This window comes from Narcine bancroftii, chromosome 4 (genome assembly GCF_036971445.1).
Source record: "Narcine bancroftii isolate sNarBan1 chromosome 4, sNarBan1.hap1, whole genome shotgun sequence".
Classification (NCBI taxonomy): Eukaryota; Metazoa; Chordata; class Chondrichthyes; order Torpediniformes; family Narcinidae; genus Narcine; species Narcine bancroftii.
In genome coordinates this window covers 48,382,932-48,398,053 of record NC_091472.1, presented here as the reverse complement: position 1 = coordinate 48,398,053, position 15,122 = coordinate 48,382,932, and the positions used below count along the sequence as shown (strand labels likewise).

General features: G+C 38.4%; 1 protein-coding gene across 14 annotated transcripts in view; it reads left to right on the top strand.

Annotated features, from left to right (window-relative positions):
• The window catches only part of LOC138760542 (serine/threonine-protein kinase MARK1-like), a 302,067-nt gene that overhangs the window by 24,933 nt on the left and 262,012 nt on the right, over positions 1 to 15,122 (top strand). For 2 of the 14 annotated variants that reach the window (XM_069931241.1, XM_069931236.1), the window contains exon 3: positions 4,454 to 4,566. The exons of the other annotated variants lie outside the window; for them this stretch is intronic. The gene's annotated coding sequence lies outside the window, so the exon portion shown is untranslated. The remainder of the gene's footprint in view (positions 1 to 4,453; positions 4,567 to 15,122) is intronic. 14 annotated transcript variants of the gene reach the window in all.

Here is a 15,122-nt window from a genome sequence, read left to right as displayed (position 1 = left end):
TTGCCTTATATACAAATCACATGACCTTTCTTTGTACCAGTGAATCTTTATCCCACTTCTATAATTTAATTTCAAGCAGGATCTTGATTTAGTCTTTGCAGCATCATTCAATGCCGTGGAAATTAATTCCTGCTAGACATACAAGAACAACCCACTGAAATTCTGTACCATTTTGCCTGCGTGCTGTTCAAAAGATTATGGCTCAACTGATCTTGGTCGAAATCCTTTCCTACCTGTTCGTGTGACAAAGTCAGTAAATTCGTGGCTTGTAATGAGGTGAAAATGCTGTGATAAGGGTAAAAATGTGTTTAAAAGGAATGTCCTTAAAAGGTGTTTATAAAATGTGTTCAAAAGGTGCCTAAAACAGTAGAAACTCGTATTATGTGAAAAAAGGCTAAAATGCCAAAATATTATAATTCATTCATTATTTGGTAAGAATGGAATCATAATAATATTATAGCGTCTCTGCCCACATCACCCAGGGGAATTGCATACAATTGCCAAACTTCAAAAATTATTATAGAGCCGCACAATTAAGATACCTATCAGATTTTTATCAAACAAGGGAAAAACCAGACTGGACGAGATTAGAATTAGATAAAATAGGGGAAAAGATACCTGAACACATATTATATAAATGGGACGAAAAATTGGTACAACATAGAACTTCTCCAGTATTACATCATCTCCTCAATATTTGGAAGAAGATTCATGTAGAAAGAAATAAAACAAATTATCAATTACCAAAACTAATATTGACGCAATATAAGCTACTCCCTTTTACAATAGACAACCTTTCCTTTAGAAAATGGGAAAAAAAAGGGATTAAAAGAATAGAAAATTGTTTTTCAGGAAGTAGATTCTTATCCTTTGAACAAATGAGAGATAAGTACAATATAACTGGAGATACAGCGCTGGCATATTACCAACTGAGATCCTACTAGAAAGATAAATTAGGAAGCAATTTGAGTTTACCAGAGGGAAGTAACCTTGAATATGTGATTACAGATACAATGTTAATCAAAAGATTTATAACAAATATGTATATTAAACTGCAAGAAAAGGAGAACGAGGAAACAAATGGTAAAACTAAACAAAAATGGGAACAAGATTTAAATATAAAGATAAAAAAGGAAACATGGGAGAAATTATGTACTGGAACGATGAGAAATACAATAAATACGAGGCTACGTATGATACAATATAATTGGTTACACAGACTATACATTACACCGCAAAAGTTAAATAAATGGGACCCAACAGTATCTGATAGATGTTTCTTTTTTTTTTAAAATTTTTTATTTTTCACACCATAAATCACATTAGCCATGATATACACTATTTTTTTTCACACATATACAGTGACTTTTTCTCCCCCCCCCCTTTCCTCCCAAACCACCCCCCCACCCCCCCCTCTCATCCATTTTAGGTATACAATCTAGGTTGCATTAAGCCAGTCAGACAATGTTGTCATTCAACAAAATTACACCAGAAATTCTACTGAGTCCATTCTTTTCTTTCCTTCTCCTTCCATCAACTTAGGTAATGTTTGTCCCCGGTAGGTTTTCGCTATTGTATTTAATGTAAGGCTCCTATACTTGTTCGAATATTTCAATATTATTTCTTAACCTATATGTTATTTTTTTCTAATGGAATACTTTTATTCATTTAAATTTAGTAGTTTCTTCCTTTTAATTTGGTTATGTATTCCATTAATATTTAAAGATATATAGTTCAGCGTAGCCCTTTTATATTTTGTTTATCTTCTCTTTCCGTTTTTCCATCATTACCTTTCCTCCTTTTCCATTTCTGTTTTCTTATTTTCAACTCTTTATAAGACAACATTCCTACAACATCCAACATTTTCCTTATTCTCCTATTTCTATCTTATTTATCCCCAATCTCCCCTTCACCTCCTGAGTTGTCCTTTATCCCTTGTCGGACAACCACATCTCCCCTCTCCATTTGGATTTGCGAATCCACTCGCAAGCGTCAACTGATTTTGCAGTGACCGCTATTTCCCCCCACCCCGCCTCCCCCAGAAAAGATTTCACTTTTCATATGTCACAAAGGTCACTCTTTTAATTCCCTCCTTATTCTCTCTATTCCATTACCTTCCCTTATTAATTCTTGTCTATACTATCTATATTTTCCTCTAAGTACAGATACATTCATGTATGCTCATTGTCTCTATTCACTCTTATACCTCTTTACCCGCATACATATCAATCGTGATCATTTTTACTCTCATTACCCATCTTCATCCCTCAGTCTATTTTTGTCTTTACCCACATACATATCAATCGTGATCATTTTAACTCTCATTACCCGTCTTCATCCCTCAGTCTATTTTTGTAATTGTTCTGCAAATTTTCGTGCTTCTTCTGGTTCCGAGAATAGTCTGTTTTGTTGTCATGGAATAAATATTTTCAATACCGCTGGATGCTTTAGTATAAATTTATACCCTTTCTTCCATAAAATCGCCTTTGCTGTATTGAACTCTTTTCTCTTCGTTAGGAGTTCAAAACTTATATCTGGATAAATGAAGATTTTTTGCCCTTTATACTCCAGTGGTTTGTTGCCCTCTCTTACTTTTTCCATTGTCTTCTCCAGTACCTTTTCTCTTGTAGTATATCTTAGGAATTTTACTACAATAGATCTTGGTTTTTGTTGTGGTTGTGGTTTAGAGGTCAATACTCTATGTGCCCTTTCTATTTCCATTTCTTGCTGTAGTTCTGGACATCCTAGGGTCTTAGGGATCCACTCTTTTATAAACTCCCTCATATTCTTGCCTTCTTCATCTTCCTTAAGGCCCACTATCTTTATGTTATTTCTTCTGTTATGGTTTTCCATTGTATCTATTTTTTGAGCTATTAGTTCTTGTGTCTCTTTAGTTTTTTTATTAGATTTCTCCAATTTCTTTTTTAAGTCTTCTACCTCCATTTCTGCTGTTACTGCCCGCTCTTCCATCTTGTCCATTTTCTTTCCCATTTCTGTTAAGGTCATCTCCATTTTATTTATTTTCTCTTCTGTGTTGTTTATTCTTTTTCTTAAATCCTTAAATTCCTGTGTTTGCCATTCTTTAAATGACTCCATGTATCCTTTAATAAGAGCAAGTATATCCTTCACCTTGCCTTTCTTTTCTTCTTCCATTTCCCTGTACTCTTCCTCTTCCTCTTCTTCTTCCTCTGGGTTGACCATCTGTTGTTTCTTTGGTGCCCTTTCCTCCTCTTCTTTCTTGTTTCTATTGTCTTCTGTGGTCTCTTCTTGCTGCAGGTGTTCTGCAGCTGTCGTTGCCGGCTGTGGAGATCGACTCCCCAGCTGGTCCCCCCTCCCGTCGGTGCGCGGTTGCGCACTTTTACTCGGCTCTGCGAGCCATTTTTGTAGTCCATTATTTACCGACCTGAGGGAGCGGGTTTCTCTCTCCGCAGCGGGCCTCTTCGGACAGGTAAGGCCTTCATCTTTTTCCTCCTTTGTCTTTTCTTCCTCTCTTCTTACCGTTGCTTTCGATTTTTCTTTTTCTGTCGCCATCTTCTTTCCACCTTTATACTCACTTTTCTGTAACTTTTATTTCTGTGCCTTTGTGTTTTCCTTTGTTTTTCCCGACTTTTCTGGAGAGGGCTGGAGTTCACCGTCCGGCCACTACTCCATCACGTGACTCCCTCCCCTGATAGATGTTTTCGATGTAAAAAAGAAATGGGAACAACAATTCATGCAATCTGGACATGTGAGAGAGTAGAAAAATTTTGGGATGATCTCAATCAGATATTAAATAAAATAACAGAAAACAATATACCAAAGAATCCAGAGATCTTTCTCCTAAGTAACATAAAAAATAAAGAATTTGGAATTGACTTGGAGGATGCACAAAAAAGATTTGTTAAGATAGCCCTAGCCGTAGCAAAAAAATGTATTATGTCAACCTGGAAATTGGAAGATAATTTGAAAATACAACAATGGTATATAGAAATGAATAAATGTATTCCATTAGAAAAAATAACATATAGTTTAAGAAATAATATTGAAATATTCGAACAAGTATGGGAGCCTTACATTAAATACAATAGCGAAAACCTACCGGGAACAAACATTACCTAAGTTGATGGAAGGAGAAGAAAAGAAAAGAATGGACTCAGTAGAATTTCTGGTGTATTTTTGTTGAATGACAACATTGTCTGACTGGCTTAATGCAACCTAGATTGTATACCTAAAATGGATGAGAGGGAGGGTGGGTGGGTGGCTTGGGAGGGGGGGGGGGCGGAAGAAAAAGACACTGTATATGTGTGAAAAAGAAAAAGTGTATATCATGGCTAACGTGATTTATGGTGTGAAAAATAAAAAAAATTAAAAAAAAAAACCCAGGGGAATTGCAGAATGTCCCTCATTCGAGTAAACGCTCCCACTGAGGAAACATCACCCAATCACTTTTGTGATTATTTCTCCCCATTTTCAGGTATGTTGCGAGTATTCCACACTGGAAGCAGAGTTGTGATAATTCACTAAGATGTTTCAAGTATCAAGAGAATGCTGATGTAACATTTTGAGAAGTTAAAGTAGCATGGCCAGGTATGTGTGTGTGAGCAAAGCCCCTGCGTGTTAGCAGAGTGCAACCCGTATCTATGCCGAGTGATTCCGCCATGTGGTTAAGTCAAATGTACACATAAGTAAATGTATTTCAAAGTTGTTGGTATATTGTGTATTTAGGAACTTTTACAAGTTTTGCTCGAGTTTACTGAGCCATAGTTGCATATTATTTAGCAGTAGAGAAAATGAGAATAATGTCTCAGGGAAATACTGTATATCCTTGTAATTTACAGAGGTTACAGTAACAGCTGGTGTGCTGTTTGGAAATTGTTTATATATTTGATAATTGGATTTGAGTAAACGCTCCCACTGAGGAAGCATCACCAATCATTTCTGTGATTATTTCTCCCCATTTTCAGTGGCATCTCATTTGCCATATTCTTTGAGTCAAAAATACAACTTCTTCAGACTTGAAAATATTCAATATCTCAACCTCGACAATGCCAAAGACAACTATATTCTGAGAGAAAATAAACTCTTCATCGATGTCTCAATTGGTTGATCGTGATTCTGATGCTGTCTTGGTTCTAGCTTCTCAAAATATTGCATTTGAATTCCAAATTACATGCTGTATTTGCACACTACATTTCTGTATTTCTTACATGTTAACACACAAAACCCTCTGTACCACACCTTTCTATTATTCCTCTTTATTTTTACAAGTTCAAGATTCAAGATTCCTTTTATTGTCATGTAATTGTCCAGAAAATGTAATGTTACACAAAATTTCCTTTTGCCTGCTGTCAGGTAAACAAAGAATCTCCATTAGCATTACCTGGCGTTCCTAACTGTAAGATAAAGAGAACTAAAAGAGAGTCCATTCAGAGACACTGAGTGTCTGTGGATTTATCTCCAGCATTCCCACTACCTCTACAGTTGCACAAGACTCCAGTTCAATTCATTGGCAACCTGAGCTCCATATCCAAATCTCCAATACAATCAGGAAGCCTTCGATGCCTGAGGCCCATCAGGTGCCCTTGTCCTCAGAACCCTCTTGAATTCCGGATCAATACCTGGTTCTCATGAACCACTTTCCAGCACCCTGTGTGGGTCATTCAACTGCAAGTCGTCAGCAGCCTGCAACCTGTATGAGCCCTTTGACTACAAACCACCAACAGCCAGCAATCTATGTGTGTTTAACAGCCACTTACACTGTGGACTCCTTTAACACACTGTTTAAATCCTGTACAGAGCCTCGGCATAACACGGGGTAGTAGGACTGTGGTGCGCTATCGAACAGAAGCAAACACACAAAACATAAAGTCTGTTCAACAGGCTTTATTCGACATAAACTTCCACAGAGTTAGCTGTGAGGAGTGCTGTTGCAAGCGCTGAGACTGTCTTCGAAGGGCCAGCTCTGGCTGATATCCCAGAGGGTGATTGACAGCCGACCAGGTGGGGCTTGGTCCATTCAGGTCAGCTGATTGGCACCCAGCCAGGTGTTGTCCCCTTTCTCTTCTGCAGGTATAGAGGTTGTACTAACAATAACCACACCAGCTGTGCGAGTATAAGACAGCTTTATTAAACTAATATGTACACTAAGAGGTCTTGTCTCTCTGCAAGATGAACCTGGAAGGCTAGACTGTAGCTCTGGACTGTTTTATATACAAGGCCACCGGGATGACCCCTGGTGACCTAGTGGTGTAATTACATATCACCACATTCACCCCCCCACTTAAAAAATTGTTATTCCCCCCACCCCGTCCTCCTTCCCTTGTTTATAAGTTCAGAAGTCCAAAATGTTTCGTGGCTTCCGTTGCCTTCTGGATCTCCTCAGTAGTGGTATAGGGGTGGGGAGTGCGGTTTGCCTTTCAGCCTTTCTTGGTGGAGGTGTGGAAATGTGAAGTACTAGATGGCCATGTGGCCGTGTGTGCTGGAGATCCTCTTGTATCGGATTAGGTCCTGCCATTAAGTCTAGGGTGGTGATATTTTGTGGGGCGGGCGTACCCAGGGTCCTGATTTCCGGGGTGGGTGGTATAATCCTCTGGGGTGACTTGATGGATGACTGTTCTAGTGACTTCTACTGCGCTCCTTGTTAATGTGTAGACATCTGTGTTTCCTCCGCGTTGTTCACACATCCGGCCGGCACGAGATCCCTGGTGGCCACCGAGTCTTCTCTTCCATCTGGGATTATGATGAAGGTGTACTGAGGGTTCACGTGCCTCAACTCCACTTGATCCACCAGCGGGTCCACTTTGTGGAGTCTGCAGTGCTTCCAGAGGAGAACAGGACCTGGTGTTATCATCCATTTAAGCAGCACTGTATCTGTCGTGGCTTTCCTTGTGAAAGAAAAGATGGTCATGTGGGGTCATGTTAGTGGCAGTACACAACAAAGAACGTATAGAGTGTAGGGCTTCTGGCAACACTTCTTGCCATCTAGTAACACTCCTTGCCATCTAGTCCTGTTTTTAAGGTCAAGAGGACCATTTTCCAGATAGTGGCATTTTCCCTTTCGACTTGTCCATTCCCCCTGGGATTGTAACTTGTAGTGCGGGCTGGTAGCAATCCCTCTCTCGTGCAGGTACTGCTGTACTTCTGTGCTCATGAATGCAGCACCCCTGTCTGTGTGTACGTAGTTTGGGTACTCAAATATGCTGAAGATAGGTTGGAGGCATTTTATAACAATGGCTGCTGATACATCAGAACACGGGATTGTGAAGGGGAAACGGGAGAATTCATCTATTACGTTTAATAATAGAAATAGACATTTCTATTATTGGACCGGAGCGGGCCTTTAAAATCGAGGCTGAGGTGCTCAAAAGGTTTGGTAGCTTTTATCAGGGTGGCTTTGTCTGGCCGGTAAAATTGCGGTTTGTATTCCGCACAGATGGGGCAGCTCTTGTTCACTGACCTCACTTTTTCTACCAAAAATGGGAGGTTTTGGGTTTTAATGTAGTGAAACAGTCTAGCGACCCCCAGGTGGCCCAGCTCATTGTGCAAGGTCTGCAACTGGGACGTGTGGTTAAGGATGGCACAAGTGCCTCTGGACAGTGCGTCCAGGGGCTCATTGAGTCTCCCGGGGTGGTATAGAATGTCGTAGTTTGATGTAGACAATTCTATCCGCCAGGGCAGGATTTTGTCATTCTTAATTCTCCCTCTGTTCTGGTTATCGAACATAAAAGCCACAGACTGTTTGTCTATGATGAGGGTGAACTGTTTGCATGCCAGATAATGTTGCCAGTGCCCTACTGCTTCCACAATGGCTAGGGCCTCCTTCTCTACTGCTGAGTGTCTTACCTCTGACCCCTGTAGGGTTCATGAGAAAAAGGCCACCGGTCGTCCGTCTTGGTTTAGGGTGGCTGCCAGAGCCACATCAGATGCATCCGTTTCTACTTGAAACGGGATTGACTCATCTATGGACTGCGTGGTAGCTTTAGCAATATGGTCCATAATGTCCCTGAATGCTCTGGTGGCTGCTGGGCACAGTGGGAAAACGGAGGCTTTTATAAGTGGGTGGTCCCTGTCGGCGTAGTTGGGGACCCATTGGGCATAGTAAGTGAACGGTCCCGAACATCTTTTTAGTGCTTTCAGCTTGTTTGGCACTGGGAGGTCTAGGAGAGGGCGCATATGGGCTGGGTCTGGGCTGATTTCCCCGTTCTGCACTATGTAGCCCAGGATTGGCAACTTCCTGTCGCAAAAGACGCATTTGTCCCTGTTGTATGTTAGGTTCCTTTCCTCGGCTGCCTGGAAGAAGCATTTTAAATTCGTGTCATGATCCTCCTGAGTGTGGCCACAGATTGTCATGTTGTCTAAATAGGGGAACACTGCTTTCAGTTGGAACTCATCTACTATTCGGTCCATTTCTCTCTGAAACAGGGACATTCCATTGGTGACACCAAAGGGGAGTCACAGAAATTGGTAAAGCCTGCCGTCTGCCTCAAATGCCATGTAAATGAGATCGCTGTTTCTAATGGGCAGTTGGTGGTATGCTGCCTTCAGGTCTATGGTGGAGAACACCTTATACTGCTCAATGTTGTTGACCATGTCTGCTATGCGTGGCAGGGGGTAGGCATCTAGTTGTGTAAATTTGTTTTTTTTTTACTTTTTTTTTAAATTTTTATTTTTCACACCATAAATCACAATAGCCATGATATACACTTTTTCTTTTTCACACATTTACAGTGACTTTTTCTCCCCCCCTCCCTCCTCCCAAGCCACCCCCACACCCCCCACTCTCATCCATTTTAGGTATACAATCTAGGTTGCATTAATTCAGTCAGACAATGTTGTCATTCAACAAAAATACACCAGAAATTCTACAGAGTCCATTCTTTTCTTTCCTTCTCCTTCCATCAACTTAGGTAATGTTTGTCCCCGGTAGGTTTTCGCTATTGTATTTAATGTAAGGCTCCCATACTTGTTCGAATATTTCAATATTATTTCTTAAACTATATGTTATTTTTTCTAATGGAATACATTTATTCATTTCTATATACCATTGTTGTATTTTCAAATTATCTTCCAATTTCCAGGTTGACATAATACATTTTTTTGCTACGGCTAGGGCTATCTTAACAAATCTTTTTTGTGCATCCTCCAAATCAATTCCAAATTCTTTGTTTTTTATGTTACTTAGGAGAAAGATCTCTGGATTCTTTGGTATATTGTTTTCTGTTATTTTATTTAATATCTGATTGAGATCATCCCAAAATTTTTCTACTCTCTCACATGTCCAGATTGCATGAATTGTTGTTCCCATTTCTTTTTTACATCGAAAACATCTATCAGATACTGTTGGGTCCCATTTATTTAACTTTTGCGGTGTAATGTATAGTCTGTGTAACCAATTATATTGTATCATACGTAGCCTCGTATTTATTGTATTTCTCATCGTTCCAGAACATAATTTCTCCCATGTTTCCTTTTTTATTTTTATATTTAAATCTTATTCCCATTTTTGTTTAGTTTTACCATTTGTTTCCTCATTCTCCTTTTCTTTCAGTTTAATATACATATTTGTTATAAATCTTTTGATTAACATTGTATCTGTAATCACATATTCAAGGTTACTTCCCTCTGGTAAACTCAAATTGCTTCCTAATTTATCCTTCAAGTAGGATCTCAGTTGGTAATATGCCAGCGCTGTATCTCCAGTTATATTGTACTTATCTCTCATTTGTTCAAAGGATAAGAATCTACTTCCTGAAAAACAATTTTCTATTCTTTTAATCCCTTTTTTTTCCCATTCTCTAAAGGAAAGGTTGTCTATTGTAAAAGGGAGTAGCTTATTTTGTGCCAATATTAGTTTTAGTAATTGATAATTTGTTTTATTTCTTTCTACATGGATCTTCTTCCAAATATTGAGGAGATGATGTAATACTGGAGAAGTTCTATGTTGTACCAATTTTTCGTCCCATTTATATAATATGTGTTCAGGTATCTTTTCCCCTATTTTATCTAATTCTAATCTCGTCCAGTCTGGTTTTTCCCTTGTTTGATAAAAATCTGATAGGTATCTTAATTGTGCGGCTCTATAATAATTTTTAAAGTTTGGCAATTGTAAGCCTCCTTGTTTATACCATTCTGTTAATTTATCTAGTGCTATCCTCGGTTTCCCCCCTCTCCATAAAAATTTCCTTATTATTTTCTTTAACTCTTTGAAGAATTTTTCTGTCAGTTGTATTGGCAGTGCCTGAAATAAGTATAATATCCTTGGAAAAATGTTCATTTTAATACAGTTTATCCTTCCTATCAGTGTTAGTGGTAGATCTTTCCAATGCTCTAAATCGTCCTGTAATTTTTTCATTAGTGGATTATAATTGAGTTTATATAATTGGCCTAGATTTTTGTTTATTTGTACACCTAGGTATCTTATTGCCTGCATTTGCCATCTGAATGGAGATTCCTTCTTAAATTTTGAGAAATCCGCATTATTCATAGGCATTGCTTCACTTTTATTTACGTTTATCTTGTAACCCGACACTTCTCCATATTCCTTCAATTTCTTATATAATTCTTTTATTGATAGTTCTGGTTCTGTTAAGTACACTATAACATCATCCGCAAATAGACTGATTTTATATTCCCTGTCTTTTATTTTTATTCCTTTTATATTATTATCTATTCTTATCAATTCTGCTAGTGGTTCTATAGCTAAGCGCAAACAATAAAGGTGATAGTGGGCATCCCTGCCGCGTTGACCTGCTTAAGTTAAATTGCTTTGATACATGTCCATTTACTGTCACTTTCGCTAACGGTCCCTTATATAATGCTTTAATCCAATTAATATACTTCTCCGGTAAACTGAATTTTTGCAATACTTTGAACAAATAATTCCATTCTACTCTGTCGAAAGCCTTCTCTGCGTCTAAAGCAACTGCTACTGCAGGTGCTTTATTTCCTTCTACTGCATGAATTAAGTTAATAAATTTACAAATATTGTCTGTTGTGCGTCTTTTTTTGATAAATCCAGTTTGGTCTAAATTTACCATTTTCGGTACCTGTTCTGCTAATCTGTTTGCTAATAGTTTAGCTATTATCTTATAGTCTGTGTTTAGCAAAGATATTGGTCTATATGATGCTGGTAAGAGTGGATCTTTCCCTTGTTTTAGTATTACTGTAATTATTGCTGTTTTACATGAATCTGGTAAGCTTTGTGTTTCATCAATCTGGTTGATTACATCCAGGAGGGGCGGTATTAATAAGTCTTTAAATGTTTTGTAGAATTCTATTGGAAATCCATCCTCTCCTGGTGTCTTATTATTTGGTAATAGTAGTATTTCTACTATTCCAAATGGTTCTGTTAATTTATTTTGTTCCTCTATTTGTAGTTTTGGTAGTTCAATTTTAGTCAAAAATTCCTCTATTTTCCCTTCTTTCCCTTCGTTTTCAGTTCGGTATAATTGTTCATAGAATTCTCTAAAGTTTTCCTTAATTTCTTTTGGATTATATGTAATTTGTTTGTCTTTTTTCCTTGATGCCAATACCATTTTCTTATCTTGTTCTGTCTTAAGCTGCCATGCTAGGATTTTGTGCGTTTTTTCCCCTAGTTCATAATATTTCTGTTTTGTCTTCATTATATTCTTCGCTACCTTATATGTTTGTAATGTTTCATATTTTATTTTTTTATCCACCAATTCTCTTCTTTTAGTTGTATCTTCCTTCATTGCTAATTTTTTTTCTATGTTTACTATTTCCCTTTCCAACTGCTCTGTTTCCTGATTATAGTCCTTCTTCATCTTGGTTACATAGCTTATTATTTGCCCTCTAATGAATGCTTTCATTGCGTCCCATAGTATAAACTTATCTTCCACTGATTCCGTATTTACTTCAAAATACATTTTTAATTGTTTTTCAATAAATTCTCTAAAATCCTGTCTTTTAAGTAGCATGGGGTTTAATCTCCATCTATACATTCTTGGAGGGATGTCCTCTAGCTTTACTGTCAATATTAAGGGTGAATGGTCCGATAGTATTCTCGCTTTATATTCTGTTTTTCTTACTCTATCCTGCATACTAGCTGATAACAAAAATAGGTCTATTCTTGAGTATGTTTTATGTCTAGCCGAGTCGTATGAGTATTCCTTTTCTTTTGGGTTTTGTTTCCTCCATATATCCAAAAGTTTCATTTCTTGCATTGATTTAATTATAAATTTGGTTACTTTGTTCTTCCTGTTAATTTTTTTCCCCGTTTTATCCATATTTGGATCCAAATTCAGGTTGAAATCCCCTCCTATTAGTATGTTCCCTTGCGTATTAGCTACCTTCAAAAAGATATCTTGCATAAACTTTTGATCTTCTTCGTTAGGTGAATATACATTAAGTAGATTCCAAAACTCCGAATATATCTGACATTTTATCATAACATATCTCCCTGCTGGATCTATTATTTCCTCTTCTATTTTAAATGGCACATTTTTACTAATTAATATAGCCACTCCTCTTGCATTTGAATTATATGATGCTGCTGTTACATGTCCTACCCAATCTCTCTTTAATTTCTTGTGCTCCAATTCAGTTAAGTGTGTTTCTTGGACAAATGCAATATCAATTTTTTCCTTTTTCAGTAAATTTAGTAGTTTCTTCCTTTTAATTTGGTTATGTATTCCATTAATATTTAAAGTCATATAGTTCAGCGTAGCCATTTTATACTTTGTTTATCTTCTCCTTCCGTTTTTCCATCATTACCTTTCCTCCTTTTCCATTTCTGTTTTCTTATTTTCAACTCTTTATAAGACAACATTCATACAACATCCAACATTTTCCTTATTCTCCTATTTCTATCTTCTTTATCCCCAATCTCCCCTTCCCCTCCTGAGTTGTCCTTTATCCCTTGTCGGACAACCACATCTCCTCTCTCCATTTGGGTTTGCGAATTCACTCGCAAGCGTCAACTGATTTTGCAGTGACCGCTATTTCTCCCCACCCAGCCCTCCCCAGAAAAGATTTCACTTTTCATATGTAACAAAGGTCACTCTTTTAATTCCCTCCTTATTCTCTCTATTCCATTACCTTCCCTTATTCATTCTTGTCTATACTATCTATATTTTCCTCTAAGTACAGATACCTTCACGTATGCACATTTTATCTATTCACTCTTATACCTCTTTACCCACATACATATCAATCGTGATCATTTTAACTCTCATTACCCGTCTTCATCCCTCAGTCTATTTTTGTAATTGTTCTGCAAATTTTCGTGCTTCTTCTGGGTCCGAGAATAGTCTGTTTTGTTGTCCTGGAATAAATATTTTCAATACCGCTGGATGCTTTAGTATAAATTTATACCCTTTCTTCCATAAAATCGCCTTTGCTGTATTGAACTCTTTTCTCTTCTTTAGGAGTTCAAAACTTATATCTGGATAAATGAAGATTTTTTGCCCTTTATACTCCAGTGGTTTGTTGCCCTCTCTTACTTTTTCCATTGTCTTCTCCAGTACCTTTTCTCTTGTAGTATATCTTAGGAATTTTACTACAATAGATCTTGGTTTTTGTTGTGGTTGTGGTTTAGAGGCCAATGCTCTATGTGCCCTTTCTATTTCCATTTCTTGCTGTAGTTCTGGACATCCTAGGGTCTTAGGGATCCAATCTTTTATAAACTCCCTCATATTCTTGCCTTCTTCATCTTCCTTAAGGCCCACTATCTTTATGTTATTTCTTCTGTTATAATTTTCCATTATATCTATTTTTTGAGCTAACAGTTCTTGTGTCTCTATCGCTTTTTTATTAGATTCCTCCAATTTCTTTTTTAAGTCTTCTACCTCCATTTCTGCTGCTACTGCCCGCTCTTCCATCTTGTCCATTTTCTTTCCCATTTCTGTTAAGGTCATATCTATTTTATTCATTTTCTCTTCTGTGTTGTTTATTCTTTTTCTTAAATCATTAAATTCCTGTGTTTGCCATTCTTTAAATGACTCCATGTATCCTTTAATAAGAGAAAGTACATCCTTTATCTTGCCTTTCTCTTCTTCTTCTATTTCACTGTACTCTTCCTCTTCCTCTTCTTCTTCCTCTGGGTTGGCCATCTGTTGTTTCTTTGTTGCCCTTTTCTTCTCTTCTTTCTTGTTTCCATTGTCTTCTGTGGTCTCTTCTTGCTGCAGGTGTTCTGCAGCTGTCGTTGCCGGCTGTGGAGATCGACTCCCCAGCTGGTCCCCCCTCCCGTCGGTGTGTTTTTTTTTCATGCGCATGCGCGGTTGCGCACTTTTACTCGGCTCAGCGAGCCATTTTTGTAGTCCATTATCTACCGACCTGAGGGAGCGGGATTCTCTCTCCACAGCGGGCCTCTTCGAACAGGTAAGGCCTTCACCTTCTTCCTCCGTTGTCTTCTCTTCCTCTCTTCTTACCGTGGCTTTCGATTTTTTTTTTTGTCGCCATCTTCTTTCCACCTTTATACTCACTTTTTTTTCACTTTTATTTCTGTGCCTTTGTGTTTTCCTTTGTTTTTCCCGACTTTTCTGGAGAGGGCTGGAGTTCACTGTCCGGCCACTACTCCATCACGTGACTCCTCTCCAGTTGTGTAAATTTGTTGATTGTCTGGCTGTAATCCACTACCATGCGCAGTTTTTCTCCTGACTACTACAACGGTCAACCAGTTTACCTATCTCGGCTGCACCATTTCATCAGATGCAAGGATCGACAATGAGATAGACAACAGACTCGCCAAGGCAAATAGCGCCTTTGGAAGACTACACAAAAGAGTCTGGAAAAACAACCAACTGAAAAACCTCACAAAGATAAGCGTATACAGAGCCGTTGTCATACCCACACTCCTGTTCGGCTCCGAATCATGGGTCCTCTACCGGCACCACCTACGGCTCCTAGAACGCTTCCACCAGCGTTGTCTCCGCTCCATCCTCAACATCCATTGGAGCGCATTCATCCCTAACGTCGAAGTACTCGAGATGGCAGAGGTCGACAGCATCGAGTCCACGCTGCTGAAGATCCAGCTGCGCTGGATGGGTCACGTCTCCAGAATGGAGGACCATCGCCTTCCCAAGATCGTGTTATATGGCGATCTCTCCACTGGCCACCGTGACAGAGGAGCACCAAAGAAAAGGTACAAGGACTGCCTAAAGAAATCTCTTGGTGCCTGCCACATT